The sequence below is a fragment of the Panthera leo genome, chromosome C1 (assembly GCF_018350215.1).
Source record: "Panthera leo isolate Ple1 chromosome C1, P.leo_Ple1_pat1.1, whole genome shotgun sequence".
In the NCBI taxonomy this organism is placed as follows: domain Eukaryota; kingdom Metazoa; phylum Chordata; class Mammalia; order Carnivora; family Felidae; genus Panthera; species Panthera leo.
The window spans coordinates 174,156,004-174,169,013 of record NC_056686.1 but is presented as its reverse complement, the minus strand read 5'-3'; the positions used below and the strand labels follow the sequence as shown (position 1 = coordinate 174,169,013).

Sequence of the window (13,010 nt, the reverse complement as noted above, 5' to 3'; positions counted from 1 at the left end):
TGTTTAATCCAGTGTTCCCTAAACATATTCAACTAAAAGTATCTTTTTCACACACGAAGGGTTAATAAATACTGATGATACAAAGAGGTGAAACTGGTTATTCCATGTGTTAATGAGACCTGACATCTTGAGTGATTAGTAATGTAAAGTGAGAAGAAGGAAACTAACTTCATTAGAATGATAGTCTAAACTTCTTTTGATTTGGATGTTTCTGTGGGCTTGACCTATGAAAACCCATTTAGGTGTCCCATGGAAAAAGATTTCACACTAAACCATCTCAGATCTGATGACTTTTTAAAGAAAGCAGTGTTCTAGATATGGATCTCTCTTTTCCTCATTTTGTGTATTTGGGTGTACGTATACAAGGATGTGTTTGGCATACAAAAGAGGAAGTGTATGTCAAGGGCAACCTGAGAGTTGTAAGAAATTAATACCGGATTTTAGTGCATGGATATGGATGTCTAATGTCAACTGAGTGGGCAGGCCTCTCAGAAGTATTGTTTGGACCCTTATAGTGGAGCATCAATTCTTTTATAGGAAATCTCACCCAGAGAGTATCCTTTTCATCCCTGCTGCTATAAAACTGTTTAAAAAGATGGCCCTTAATATCAGAGAGGATGAGGATGTCAGACTCAGTGCATCATATGCACAATTCTGAAATTAAGTTTTTCTAATAGTTCTCTCAGTGACATTTGCTCTATTTCACGATGTTATAAATGCAATGACCATTGCCCACAATTCTCTTCCTTCCTTGTTTATCCTGGCAAATGTCCTAAAGGACTCAGCTCTGTGTCACTTCTAATGTAAAACATTCATCAACACCCACACTAACAGAGTTAACTGATCATTCTTTTTTCTTCCTGAGCACATTCTTTATGTGTTCATATTGTATTAGAGCTGTTTGTTCATTTATTGTGACATTCTTGTGGGTTGGGTTTTGACATATCATTTTGCTTATATTGGTATTTAAGCCGTGTCTAATATCTAGTAGTACTCTAGTAGTGCTCAGCAAACATTAGTTGATTGAATAAAGAAATAAACATGAGAGTTTCTCTTCTTCTTTTTAAATATTCCTTTATTCTTGTCCAGGTCTAGGTTGTAAAAATTTCAGTTTCTCTTTCAATTTTTCAATTTTGTTGTCCAAAAGGACAACAGTCTTGGCCCCCTTATTTATTTATTTATTTATTTATTTATTTATTTATTTTTAACTTTATTTATTTATCTTGACAGAGAGAAAAGAGAGAGAGAGCGTGAACGCGCATGTGCGTGTGAGTGGGGGAGGGGCAGAGAGAGAGGAGGAGAGAGAATCTCAAGCAGGCTCCACACTGTCAGTGCAGACCCTGATGCTGGGCTCAGACCCACAAACTGTGGTGAGATCAGGACCTGAGCTGAAACCAAGAGCCGCACGCTCAATTGACTGAGCCACCCAGGCACCCCTGCCTCCTCTTTTAAAAAAGAGTACATTCAAAGAAGTCATAAAATGAGTGGGTATCATTTTTGGATGCTTCCTACATGAGGCACTGCTTGTTTAATTTTTATTTAATATGGATTATTCAGGATAAAAAAATAACTATTTGTGACTAACAGAAGTCATTTTAGTGCATCGAAAATTACCACATTTCATTTTAGATTTTTTTATCCTTTAGGCAAAATAGTTTCCACCTGGGAAATATTTCTGATAGCACCTGTTTGTTTTTAAAATCTATCTAGAACAGAATGTCATATTTTCTTAAGAAGATAAATTCACCGTGTATTCGTTCCAATCAATTCCAGAAAAACTGTTAACTGGCACAGAGCAGTCGGCAGCAGCCAGCTGTCATTTCACAAGCCTTCCTGTGTACCTGTGTACCTACCCACCAACTCTCCACCTGTGGAAACTGGCACTTAGATGGCAAACAATTAAAGTGAATAATACACATCAATACTCATTGCTCATATACTGAAAGGTGATCTATCTATCTATTTTTAGAAACAGCACTGTGGCAATTTTGTTCAGGATTTGAGGCCACCCACAGGTTTAGTTAATGTGGTGATGTTTTGTAGCTACCTAAAGAATGAAATGCTTTCCCAGTAGATAGACTCTTGACTCTTTCGGTAAATTGATCCATAATATGTTAAGAAACATTCTTAAGGAAAAGGGACAGGTATCACTGGAATGTTTAAATATAATAAAAAATGCAGAAAATTTATAAAGTGGTTGGGCACTTAGGTAAGCAACAAATGCTACTATCCCTGTCTCTCTTGCAAATGAAATACAATGTTTGGGTCCTAGGGGAATAAAAAAACAAACAAAAAGGCTCAACAGGCTAGTATTAAATCATTTTTTTTTTAAATAAGCATTCTTAAAGCAAGAACTGATACACATCTTTTCAATCCCTATTAAATTACATGGAATCGAGCAAATATCATTGTTAGGAGTACAATCTCACACCTTGTATGACCTACGCTTATTTTAACACATATGTGCTACGTGTGAATGTAACTGAAAGTCCTATCTCAGAATCACTAATACACAAAACCCCATTTATTGTTCTTTACTTAAATAAGATTGTTATCTTTGTATGAAATCAATATTTTAAAGAAATTCTAAAATTTGATGAATGCATATCATTTCTGAATCTGGGTGTGCCCGATGTTTTGAAGATCTGGGTCAATTTAATTGTGTGTGATTTAATTTGGGGTTAAGTAGTAAGATCGTGACGTTTAGCAACATGGTACTTAATACCCAAAAGAAAAATTCATGAAGTAAATCAACCAGGAAGTAACTATTATTTCAAAACATTTTAATGATATTTTATGTTTTACAAACTTATGTGCCACCTATTATCAAGTAAAGGTTTCATAAATGAGGATGCTTCTGGGGTTTATTCAGAAGAGCCAGATAAAATTTTGTGAGGAACACATAATACATATTGAGGAAATTGAAGCTTCCTCCATGTTCCTGAGGCTGTCTCATACTGTTTTATCTGTATCTAAAATTTTGAGAGCACCTTGAGATGTAAGGGATATTAGGTTTAGAATAAAAATATTTGGGTTCCAGGCTCAGTCTTTCAGTGACAAACTTCTTAGTTTTCTCTCATTTAAGATGGGTGTGTTGATACCAAACATAAAGTCAATAAAAGCAAAAATAAGCAAGTGGGAATACATTAAACTGAAAACCTTCTGCACACAAAAGGAAACCATCAACTAAATGAAAAGGAACTTATTAAGTGGGAGAAAACACTTTCAAATCATATATCTGACAAGAAGTTAATATCCAAAATATATAAATAATTCACACAACTCAATAGCAAAAACCCAAACAATCTGATTTAAAAAATGAGCAGAGAATCTGAACAGATGTTTTTTCCAAACAAGACATCCAGATGGCCAACAAGTACATGAAAAGATATTCAACATCACTAATCATCAGGGAAATGCAAGTCAAAACCACAATGAAATATCACCTCACATCTGACAGAATGGCTACTGTCAAAAAGGCAAAATCAACAAGTGTTGGTGAGGATGTGAAGAAGAGGGAATTCTTGAGCACTGGTGGTTAAAATGTAAGCTGATGCATCCACTGTGGAAACCAGTATGGAGGTTCCTCAAAAAAATTAAAAATAGAGCTACCATATATGATCCAGCAATTCCCCAAGAAAATAAAATGTACCAAAGAAAACAAAAACACTAACTCAGCAAGACAGTTTACATGTTCATTGCAGCATTATTTACAATAGCCAAAACCATGGAAACAATCTAAATGTGCATCAATGGATGAATGGATAAAGACGTGGAATGTGGCATGTGCACGCACACAGATATTACTTATCCATAAAAAAGAATGAAATCTTGCCATTTGTGACAACGTGGATGAACCCAGAAGGCATTGTGCTAAGTGAAATAAGGCAGACAGAAGAAGATAAATACCACAAGATCTCACTTAAATGTGGAGTCTTAAACAAACAAACAATAAAACAAAACTGAGCTCACAGATACAGAGAACAGAAAAAGATTGGTGGTTGCCTGAGGTAGGGGTGGGAGTGGGCAACAAGGGTAAAGGAGTCAAAGGCACAAATTTCCAGTTATGAAATGAATAAATCATGGGGATGTAATGTACAGTTTGGTGACTTTAGGTAATAATACCATACTGAATATTTGAAAGTAGCTAGGAGAGATCTTTTAAGTTCTCATCGTGAGAGAAAAATTTATAAAAATATATGGTGATGGATGTTAACTGGACTTATTGTAGTGGTCAATTTGCAGTGTATACAAAATTGAATCATTACATTGTACAATACAATGTTATGTCAATTATACCTCAATTAAAAAAATAACAATATCAAAATTAAATAAAAAAATGGGTGTGATAATGACTATTCTATCTAATCACCTCATAAGGCTATTAAGAGGAAGGTACATGTAGGTCAGGGAAATTTTAAAAGTACTTAAAAAACAATACAACGTTCCAGGGTACTAAAGGACACGGGTATTTGGAATGCTGAAAACATTTCTGTTTATGAATTTCCTTACATTTTCCTTAGATGAACTTTGGTTTTGGCTTTCCAAAATTTATCTTTACCTGCTCTTCAGAATGTTATTGCACTGTTGTTCTAAAAGTAAAGACTGATAACACCCTCGATGAATCATTTTTTTTTTAAATAATACTTACTGTAATTCAGCTTTCTTACATGATTTTCATGTAATCATGAAGAAAAGATTTCAGTAGGTATTTCATTTTGCTACAAGGTTTGGTTTGTTTTTGTTTTGTTTTTCTCTGCTCTTGTTATTTTAAGTAATATTTTTATCTATGGTCTTCTTACATTTTAAACTAAGTTTAAATGAGTTCTGAGTTTTCCAAACAGAAAACATATTTTTAATCTCAAAAAATTAGCATATTGAATGTGATGAAGAACACTTGTTAACTCCTAGTTAATACATGCCTGAATTAACTAACTTTTGCTGTATCTATTTGTATTGACTCAGACCTTGAAGCTTTCATGTCTTTTAGGACCCAGGGTGATGTAGTAAATCTGCTATGTGGTAGATAATATAAGGTATGTGGAAATGAAGTTCCCCAAACTCTTAATGGATTATTTATGGTGCCTGCTAGGTACAGAGGACAGTTTAATTCATTTAACCATGAGGCTTTTTTTTTTCTGACTAGAAGATTTATTTTTAACACCTTTAAAAAAAGTGAAAATGGGTTTCCAGATACTAATTCCAAAATCACAGTAGCCCACAGCAAGGGATATAAAGATTTCTTCTTGAAGTGTATTGACACTGACAAAATTTAAAAGTTTACCAAAGTTAATTCTTTAAATTAAAGACATACAATGAATAAATAATATAGTGATTCTTAAAAAAGGAAACTCTTTATGGTGGTTTTTTCTGCCTCTTCGCCGGCCACTGGGAAGATGACAAACATTTAGACTGAGCGTGTCTACCGAAAACAGACAACCATCTTTGAAATAAGACAGTCTTGCTTGGAGAAACTGGCAAGGAGAAGTTCCCACAATACTACAAAAATATTCGTCTGGGCTTCAAGATGCCCAAGAAAGCCATTGAGGGGAACTACACTGACAAGAAATGCCCTTTTACTGGTAATGTCTCCATCTGAGGGTGGATACTTTGTGGTGTGGTGGAGGACCACTGTTATCCGTTGAGCTTACCTCCATTACATCTGAAAGTACAACTGCTTTGAAAAATACTATAAAAACATGTCCGTGCACCTGTCCCCCTGCTTCAGGGATGACCAGATCGGCAACACTGTCACAGTGGGCGAGTGCCAGCCTTTGAGTAAGACTGTGTGCTTCAATGTGCTCAAAGTCACGAAGGATGCTGACACTAAGAAGTGATTCCAGAAGTTCTGAGACTAGACAGCTGCCCACATGCCCCAAAGAAGATAAAGTTATTTTTCCAGTCAAGAAAAAAAAAAAGAGTTTTCCAAATAAAACACTTTTGAGACATTTGAAAGCTTCCAAAAGACTTCAAAACTCTGACCAATCTTAGGACATTGGTTTCTGTGTTTGGTATTTAATTATACTCCACAATCTGGAAGGCATTGAAAGGTATATAATACATAGCATGTTTACAATACTTGCCTTATATCTGTGTCTTTTTAAACATCTGTATTAAACTATCCTATCTACTACCATCTGAAATTTATAGTTTATTCACAAAAACTTTTTGGTAATTTATGTGTTCTCTATATATTTTTCCATATTGCTGTCTGCTTTTCTTTTTTTTAATTAAAAATTTTTGTTTATTTATTTTTGAGACAGAGAGAGACAGAGCATGAACGGGGGAGGGTCAGAGAGAGAGGGGGACACAGAATTCAAAGCAGGCTCCAGGCTCTGAGCTGTCAGCACAGACCCGATGCAGGGCTCGAACTCACGGACCATGAGATCATGACCTGAGCTGAAGTCAGACACTTAACCAACTGAGCCACCCAGGCGCCCCATGACTGCTTTTCTTCTAAAAGCAAAAAAAAAAAAAAAATATACTGAGTCTATAGCTAATATATAATTAGACATAAAATTAAAGCAATACAAAAATTAAGAAGTAAAATTTTCCCCAAATGTAAACATGCAGTTAAATACTTAACGTTCAGGTCAACATTTTTTTCAAGTTAAACTTTTATTTTGAGATAATTGTAGATTTATATGCAATTGTAAGAAATAATATGAGGAGACCCTTATGTCCTTTACTCAGTTTCCCTCAATAGTAGCATCTGGCAAAGCAAATGATAAAAGCGGCATTTCAAATTAGTGAAAAAAGTGACCCATTTAATATATGGTATGAAAGTAACTGGCTAATCACTTGGAGAAAAAAATATATAGCTATGCTTTGTTTGTTACTCCAAAAAAATGCATATAGAGCACATGGGGGAATGTAAAACTATATCTCTAAAAGAACTAGAAGTACTCTGGAGGTAGGAAATGCCTGTCAAAGGTAGAATAAATGCCCCAAATTAATAGACATAAGACTGAAGAATTTTACCACATGGAAGATATAAATATCGTCAGCAGATCCTGCACAAGTCCAGATTCTCACAACAAGAAAAAGGAAAACTGGTTCCACGCTGTAGTGAAATAAACTAAATGCTCCATTTTCAGAGTAAGGAGTTACATATTTTTTTGTAGTTGCTTCTTTTCTTTTCTTTCTTTCCTTTTTAATGTTTATTTACGTATTTTTGAGAGAGAGACAGGGAGCGAGAGAGAGAGAGAGAGAGAGAGAGTGGGAGGGGGAAAGAGACAGGGAAGAGGGAGAATCCCAAGCAAGCTCCATGCTGTCAGCACAGAGCCTGATGAGGGGCTCAAACCCACAAACCATGAGATCATGACCTGAGCTGACATTAACAGTTGAACACTTAACCTACGGATCCACCCAGGTGCCCCATGCCTTTTTGTTTTCTATATGATCTAACACAAAGTTTGCTGACCAAAGAGCATGTGTCATCACATCCACAGAGACAGCAGAGCAAAGCCATGCATGAACAAAACCTATACCTATCTATCTATCTATCTATCTATCTATCTACCTATCTATCTAGATATATCTAGATATATATCTGCAGAGGTTTCCATACCTGTGTTAATCAACGTGACTCCTCATTTATAAATATGAACAAATAGCCTAGTGCTACTAAATCAAGGACATACAAAAATAAGAATAAGAATGATAATAATAATAAAATAAGAATAAAATAAGAATGACAAAAATAATATGAAAAATGAAATAGTTGGCCTAGAAGTAAATAGTTTTTATTTGAGTATCACTTTAAAACCATTTAATTGATATTCTCAGATATATAATTGAGAAAATATTGCACTGAGAAATAATAATAGGGTACTATGTGCAATAGTAGAATCAGTAATACTGCAATAATGATGTTACAATAAAGGAGCAATCTAAGAACACAAATTGAGTACAGGAAACAACGATATTGCCTGTCTAAAAACCGATCCAGGGAAAACAGAGAATTTAGGTAGCAAGGAACACCTAGAATCATAGTCTTTGAGAATATCAGAGACCAAGGCCTCTCTGTCATATCTGTTTTTTCAACTACTATGGAGAATTCATCCCAAACTCCTTCAAAAGTGTAAAAAAAAAAAAAAAAAGCCTATATCCTCAAATAACAGAAATACTAAAAGTGGAGAAGTACAACTCATAGTTCATCTGAGGGGGTGGGTTGAATAGCTCTAAAATGTGTTTAATAGGAATATCAGAAGGAAAGAATAGATATAGGAAAACAATGAAAAACATATTTGAAGATAATTTTTCCAAAATTAAAAAACCAAGAGAAATGCCAAGAGAAAATAATAAAGCAGAGCTTATGCATTCAGATAAAAATGAAACATACTAACAACACATTCTCATAATAAAATTTTTGTAAATCAGAAGTTCACAAAAAATCTTAAATTTTTCCAACGAAAAACAGCTCCTGACAAAAGAACAAAATCCCTAATATAAACTTATGTAAGAGTGTAAACACACACATTTTTCCCCCCCAGAGTCGGTTGTTAAATATTTATCAGTGCACTACTGGATATGAGTGATTTTAATTTCCCTTTTTATGTGTCGGGATTAAACACGCATTTTACTTTTATAATAAAAACCATATTCTGTTGGAACTATAACAGACTGGCATACCATGTAGCTTCAGTTTAGTGCTTTGAATTTGTTCCAATTGTGAAAGTGATAGCACCATACACATACAATAGTAAAGTAGCTGTTGAAAATGAGTTCTCAAGTACAGAAAGAGAAGTAAAGGTATATAAGCCATATGTAAAATGCTTGTGGCCAAACTTGTTTTGTACATAATCTCATTTAATACCCATTACAAACTGACAAAGTAGGCATTTTTGACATTTTAAAGATAGGTGGACAGTGAGTTCAGGGGTTTGAATTGAAAAAATTTACTCAGGAGGCTGAGTAATGGTATCTACCTGATCCGTTACCTGACCTTAATTAGGCAAGTCCAGAAAAGTTATTTTGCCAGTGTACTGAAATTGAACGACTCAGGGAGATCCAACCCTAATATGGTGAACTATATCAACCAGGACTCATGGACTGAATTAAAATGAGAAATGTGACTGTCAACAGACTCAATGTCTATGAAGCTTAATCAGCCTGATCTAAGGAAACTACCTAAGTTATCAGACAAGTGCTTGGTAGGTTTGGATTGAGAGCAAGAACAACGAATTACAGGATGTTAATGTGTAATAGCTTTATGTTCCAGTATCCTAATGCATCTATTCCCATAATAGGGATAAACCTGCCATAGACAGGATATTTAATTAATGTTGATGGACTTTGCAAGGCTTTGATAACTCCCCTTTATCACGGATTCCATTATTATCTTGTGATTGATATTTTTCCCCTTAGTTATATTAATACTTGCAATCTTGATACTTTGAACATCTAGAAGCTATGTATTGATTTATAATTTATCTTTCAAACAACAACCTAGATATATTTATTTCAAAGTCCTTTGTATTAGAGGAAGGCTATTTTCTCCTCAAACTAAGGATATATATTCCTTCAATTACCCACATCCTCCTCAGAGGCTCAGAGAACGTAAGCAGGGAGAGTGAGCATGGATATTGTCTGGAATCTGGGATCTGGTGGGAATGGGCTTATTGTACAGGCTATTTGTAAATAAAATACTGGAGTCCTGGGCACTGCTTTTATGATTTTTATCCTCTTAATTTGCCTTTGTTCAGAATTTAGATTTCTTTCTTGTTTTTTAGCCTATTCTTGATGAATAAAGTAAATTAATAATGACTTGGATCATTTTACTATGCTCTTAGAATATTCCTAGGGATTGAATCAGCTTTTAGTGACCTAAGCAAAAGTTAATATGCTGGTCCTGGAAATTTCAGAAAAGGTATCAATTCACTTGATGGCAGTGAATGTAGAAACCATAAGGTCCAGAGAAGGCCTAATGAATACCTTCACGGATTTTCACTAAATTTTAAACTATTTATATGGCCTCTAATATGATGTATTGCATTTCATATATATATATATATATATATATATATATATATATATATATATATATCTGTTAATAGAATATCTGTTTATACTACATAAATATGTAGGTATATATATACACCTACATACACACACATAAACACATACACACAAGATCACTGATAGGAATGGCAATCTAAAAAATAATTTAAGGGGCGCCTGTGTGGCTCAGTTGGTTAAGTGTCTGACTTTGGCTCAGGTCATGATCTCGCAGTTGGTGAATTCAAGCCCCGCGTCAGGCTCTGTGCTGACAGCTCAGAGCCTGGAGCCTGTTGGATTCTGTGTCTCCCTCTCTCTCTGCCCTTCACCTGCTCTCACACTTTCTCCCTCTCTCAAAAATAAATAACATTTAAAAATAGGGGCGCCTGGGTGGCTCAGTCGGTTAAGCGTCCGACTTCAGCTCAGGTCACGATCTCGCGGTCCGTGAGTTCGAGCCCCGCGTCGGACTCTGGGCTGATGGCTCAGAGCCTGGAGCCTGCTTCCGATTCTGTGTCTCCCTCTCTCTCTGCCCCTCCCCCGTTCATGCTCTGTCTCTCTCTGTCTCAAAAATAAATAAAAAACATTAAAAAAAATTTAAAAAATAAAATAAAAACAAAGAAGTTAAAGAATAATACAAAAATATCTTTCTAGAGATTAGTCTCCTAGGAAATAAGGGCAACAACATGTTATTTATAATATAAGTTTGAGTATCTGTAAATGAATTATATATAGCCTATACATAACATTCTTCAGGCTGATCAATTTGTAATAGACTTTTCAATTGCTGATGTGAAGAAAATACAAATTCAGCTTGTGATTATGAGTAATGACTTTCTTAGAATTCATACAGAATCTCACCTCCCACCCCCCAGTCCAACAAACACACAAATCATGATGTCTCATTACTGTCACATAGGGTAGTTATTTTTAGTATATGTGATTGAGGAATTAGTAAGAATGGTTGCCTCTTCATCACTCCACAAACCTCACCCAATCAGGAGTTCAGCTTCAAAGTTACTGGGATGGGACAAACAGGGATCCATGGTATGAGCATCCAAAGAACTTTTGTCAAGATGAGGATGGACTGGCAGGTAAAGTTGTTTAATACTGAAGATTATTTAGTGGTCTCCTGAATTATCCTGGTCAACTTGAAGCCAAAAGTGGCATTGGAGACATTTAATACTTCAGAAAGGAAGTAAGTCACAGATGGCACATGTACTTTCTCATTCAGTAAGACTTCTTTTAAAAGATATAAACTTCCAGTTATAAACTAATTAAGTTATGGGGATGTAATATATAGTATGATGATTATAGTTAATAATACTATATTGTATATTTGAAAGGTGCTAAGAGAATAGATCTTAAAAGTACTCATCACAAGAAAAAAATTGTAATTATGCAGGGCGATAGATGTTAACTAGACTTATTGTGGTGGTAATGTGATAATATATACAAATATTGAGTTCTTCTGTTGCATACCTGAAACTAGTATAATGTTATACGTCAATTATACATGAATGAAAAAAAAAGACATCCTTTATTACACTCCAGACAGCATCTTGGTAATGAGAATCAACCAATGAAACAGGTAGATTTCTGGTAGGAATCAGAACCAATGAAACAATGACATATTTAAAAGATTTAAAAAGCAAGTTGCAAAAACTGAGTTAAGGATTTATTATTATTATGATTTTTTTTAACGTTTATTTATTTTTGAGACAGAGAGAGACAGAGCATGAACGGGGGAGGGTCAGAGAGAGAGGGAGACACAGAATCGGAAGCAGGCTCCAGGCTCCGAGCCATCAGCCCAGAGCCTGACGCGGGGCTCGAACTCACGGACCGCGAGATCGTGACCTGAGCTGAAGTCGGACGCTTAACGGACTGAGCCACCCAGGCGCCCCTTATTATTATGATTTTTATGTATTGTTAATTTTTTTTAACTTCTAGAAAGTGCACCACCCCTACCTCAAGCATTTGAGATACATTTTAATACTAGTAACATGTCTTTTCTTTGGTATGAAAATCAATGACAAACTCCTGTCTGGACACTGCCTCTATCACCTCTATCTGAGCATCATTTAGTGCTGCCTTACAAGGTCAGGGAAGAATATAAAATAAAGAACAAAATTAAATATTGATGCTTATTCCCAACTGATTTTCTACCCTTTTTTAAGATTCGGACATCGTCACATCTGCACCCAGCTCTTTGAAGATGCCTTCAGCTAGTAGAATGAGCATCCCATTATTTCACATCAAAATATAAAGCCCTTAATATAAGCCCTAGGATTATGGTGTGTATATACACATATATGTATACATAATATATTTTATTCCAGGCATACTTTTTAGAGTTGAATACTGTCATTGCTAAGATAACTCAGAAACAGTTGGACCTGAGCTTTCTCTGAGTTCTCCTTATAGCTCTGCCTAACAGCAATTAAATTACTCTGGAATAGACAACTTTATCCATAACTTCTTTGCCCATTTGCCCTGACAGAAGTGCTAATATGTTTAGATATTGCCCACTGGAAATCACTTTTCAGTCTGGTTACGTCATTTTCATTCCATCATTATTTTGTATATAAATTTTTTAAATATTTTATGGCTCTCACATTTACTTTGAGCTACTATTCCTATTGTTCATATATATATATATATTTACATATATTTACATATATATATAATAACTGAACAATAATGTTGTCAAATATCTACATGTGTTTCAAGCATCAATTTTTCAAAACCGTAAATAAATGTAAAAGTGGCAAAGCAGACAAAATGAACTGAGACACTTTTACAGGTTATACCTTTCAATTTGCTTTCCAGGCAAAAGGAAAAAAAAAAAACAGGACACAAGATTAGTAATGTTACACCTCTAGACTATATACTACTTCTTAGTTTGAAAATAACATTGTTTCCTACCTGTTATCCCTCTGCTTGTGTACTACTAAAAATAAAATCTGTTTTTATATATTTTTTCTTCCTTGTGGCATCAATAATTTTAGCCCAAG

At 34.8% G+C, this 13,010-nt stretch overlaps 1 pseudogene; it reads left to right on the top strand.

The window, feature by feature from the left end:
• The first annotated feature begins 5,396 nt into the window (after positions 1-5,396).
• LOC122228207 lies at positions 5,397-5,852 on the top strand (annotated as a pseudogene).
• Positions 5,853-13,010: the final 7,158 nt, after the last annotated feature.